Source organism: Salvia splendens, chromosome 3, assembly GCF_004379255.2.
Source record: "Salvia splendens isolate huo1 chromosome 3, SspV2, whole genome shotgun sequence".
Classification (NCBI taxonomy): Eukaryota; Viridiplantae; Streptophyta; class Magnoliopsida; order Lamiales; family Lamiaceae; genus Salvia; species Salvia splendens.
In genome coordinates this window covers 41,413,045-41,416,755 of record NC_056034.1, presented here as the reverse complement: position 1 = coordinate 41,416,755, position 3,711 = coordinate 41,413,045, and the positions used below count along the sequence as shown (strand labels likewise).

Below are 3,711 nucleotides of genomic sequence, written 5' to 3'. Positions count from 1 at the left end.
ACAAAAGAAAGAATTTTATTGATATTTGGCTCATTTGTTGGTCTTGATGAGTATATTTTAAAGTTAAGGGTTTAGGATTTAGGTTTCGAGGTTTGAGTTTTTAGTGTATAGGATCACTATATTGCAATTAAATGAAGCTCGATAATTTATAATTTCTACTAAAGTTAAGGGTTTAGGATTTAGGTTTCGAGGTTTGGGTTTTTAGTGTATAGGATCACTATAGTGCAATGAAATGAAGCTCGACAATTTATAATTTCTATCTCTATTAGTGGATAATTATTATATTAATAAACTTACTTTTTATATGTCTACGTGAATGTTGTTTTACATTAATAATCTATTTTATTATAATTCTAATCTTTCTAAAATTGATATACGTACATACTTTACTTCCAATTTTAGCTTTATTATCACAAACAACGTTTATGTATGGTATTATTTGTGAATTTAATCAATTTTTCATTATTTTTTACAAGACTAAATTGTTGCTATGTATATTACAAGGGTGTGTTATATTGCTAACTCATATTTAAATTGCTAACTACAAATAAATGATAAAAATTAGATATTCAATCAAGGGCCAATATCCATCATTTGCGAGTATCAATGTATCCAACAAAAAAATGTGAATTAGGGTATTTATGTCAATTAACAATAAAATAGTTATAACAAACTTTTTAAAAATATCTCAAAAGTTTAAATGCATATAACTATCTCAATTTAAATTATTTTTTCACACAACATATAGCAAATTAAAGATAATTTTATAATGATTCTAACGAGACCTTATTTGCATATATTCCGATGTCAAAATTTGAAAAAAATTATTGAGCTTTCGTATTTTTGTAGTGCCAGATTAATGTAAACATAGCTAATAAAATATGTCAACATAATACATATAAAATGTCAATTCGAAATTATGTTGACATATTCCAAGCATCATAGTTATTATCTGATTTTTAATTAATTCACAATATGAATTTACTATAGTGAAATTAAATCGATCCGTGCATCGCACGGGGGTGACACTAGTCTAGAAAAAGCTAAAGCATTAAAATTGAAGTTTAAACTTTTAATGATAGTCAATAAATAGTAGTATCGTGTTATTTTTAATAATTTCTATTCTCATCCTAATATAATTTATATAAATAGAATAAATTTGAAATTTAATAATTTCGGGTTTATGGGTACCTGATTAGTTGGGTTCGGGTACCCGAATCGGGTATTAGGATACCTGAATTCACATACGCATTGGATTTTGGGTATGATATTTTTGATATTTTTGGTTTAAGTACCTGAATTTGCACGCTATATTTGAGACCAATTATGGAGTAGTTGATATGAATTTGTGATAATAAAGAAATTTGTTGTTTTGAAAATATTCAAGTACAATTAGTTTCTAATAACACGTGCATAAACTATCAATCCAAATTGTCAAAGAACAAACTTTGATACTCTACCTCTCTCAATACGAGTCTCACTTTAAACCTTTTTTTAATTTTTAAAAATATAGTACTCCATAGACAGTGGATTTAAAAATATAATGGAGAGTGCATCGAAAAAATTAGTAAAATATAAATCGTATATCTATATAAATTATAATGAAATGAAGTAAAATAAAGCTAGTGGATTATATCAATAGTAAGTAAATAAGACTGATTATTTATTGACGCGCGAAAATGGAGCATTAATGAAAAAGTTAGCAAGGGTCAATTCCGTCATTTCCTTCCAGAATCCTCTGGAACAACGTGCACCTGGTTTACGTGAACCTTCAAAACTTCCATTCCAAAGTTTAAATACTGAGTTCTTGATTGAGATTTCATACAAAAACCCATCCTTTAAAATCCTAATTAACAAAAATTTCCCCAAATTTCTACTTTAAAAACTCTTCGAAAACTGAATTCCTGCTACAATCATCGACAAATCCAGTCCACAGACTCAATCTTACAGCGAATCGATTGTTGCACCACGTCAATTGGCAGTAATTGCTGTCGTTTTCAGTGTTGATTTTTTAGTTTGGAAGAATGTCAACGAGGAGAAGAGCAGGGGAGGAGAGATTGTACTACAGTCCCCCGGCGATGAGGCGGCGCCAGCAAGAGCAAGCGGAGCTCAAGTCTGCCTCGTCGTTGCCGGAGAGGAAAGGATCCGTTTCGGATTCGTATTTGGATTGGTTTTTGGAGCACACCACTCCCGTTGTGGCAGCTCAGCATTTTGCTAGGGTAATTTTTTCAGTTTCGTCAGTTGTTAAATTAGTAGGTGCTTAATTGTTCTATTTTGTTTTAATTGGGTTTAATTTGTGACCTCTTTATCCTTATGGTTATAGGGAATTTAGGTATTTGGCAAATTCAAGTAGTTTGGCTTGAACAGATAGCGTGATGATGATAACAATGTGTTTTTTTTGTGAAATGTGGTTGATTCTTGAAAAGTAGTGAGAACTGATTGGATAGACTTTTTTTCGCCATGAATTGGATTTTGCTTCGGATCTCCCTGTTGCCTCAGATCTCATTCTCATTCTCCCTGAATTAGATTGGCTTATGAAAATGATAAGCTCTTGGAGGGTTTCTATTCTGGTATTGACTCTCTGTCTGTGTACTTACTTGCTCATTGCATTGTTTTTGTTTATAAGAGGCTGGTTATGGGTTAAAGTTATGAGTTGTTACTTCTTACTTTTGTTATACTGAATGGTCAAGAGAGTAGCTCCAAGAAGAAGGATAGCACTATGGGGATCTTGTCTGTTGCTACTGGATTCACTCAAAAGAGAAAGAGATCGGTGATTCCACAGGACAGTGAGACATCCTACTTTCGGCAATTTACTCGTTTCCGCAGGATTCTTGCTGTTGAAATAGAAGACTCAGATTAGGAGCCTTACTCCTTCCTTGCATTCTTTTTTTTCTGAGAAGGGATATCACGTACCTTTTTTTTTCGTGAATTCTTACGTATCATGAATCCAAATAGGAAAAGATCTATGCAAGGAGACATCGTTGAAATATTGTCATCAGAAACAAATCATTCTTACTTGTATAATTACCCATCTTAAATCGATATTCTGTCATGAACAATTGAAGAAAAAGACCATCTCTATCCACAAGATATGCAACCATATATACATCATAGTATATCATACTCATACTAAAAGCAACCAGCTTCCTCACTGAAAGCATATTCATTCCTGTCACTATTCCAGATTTTTCTGCCAAGAAACAAAGTTTAATCAAATAGTAACAGTATTGCAACCATCAGTTCACCAAAAGTTGGTTCAACCAATTCATCAATATGGATAGTAGTTACCTGGGCCGGATTAATTAAGGAGAAACTGGAAGGATGAACTACTATGATTAATTTTGACGTAAGATAGTTTGGGATCGCAAACGGCTGGCCGACGTTGCCATTTGCCAACAACCTCGAAAATAAATGAAAGAGAAGAGAAGCATGGACTCAAGGAAGGGATCTCTCCGCTGACAAAATTGATGTCAAATTCAAATTCCGAAAATTAAACGAACGAGGCTGGCTTTTCGAACTAAAGTTTTACCGTAGGCTTCTTATATTTTTTTTAAGTTGAAAGGAATGAAATAAGTTATAATAAATTATATTATACTACTAAAAACATTAAGTCGTTGAAGGAAAGAAGACTAACAAAATTAATCTACACACAAGCAATCTGCTATACGAAATTAAAGATAATCTGTGATACTCAATTAATCAGTTAGGGGT

General features: G+C 32.1%; 1 long non-coding RNA gene across 1 annotated transcript; it reads left to right on the top strand.

Moving 5' to 3' along the window:
• The first annotated feature begins 1,825 nt into the window (after nt 1-1,825).
• Nucleotides 1,826-3,070, top strand: LOC121793635. Its single transcript, XR_006049137.1, has 2 exons — nt 1,826-2,219; nt 2,324-3,070. It is a non-coding gene; the product is annotated as an uncharacterized LOC121793635 (long non-coding RNA).
• The last annotated feature ends 641 nt before the right edge of the window (nt 3,071-3,711 follow it).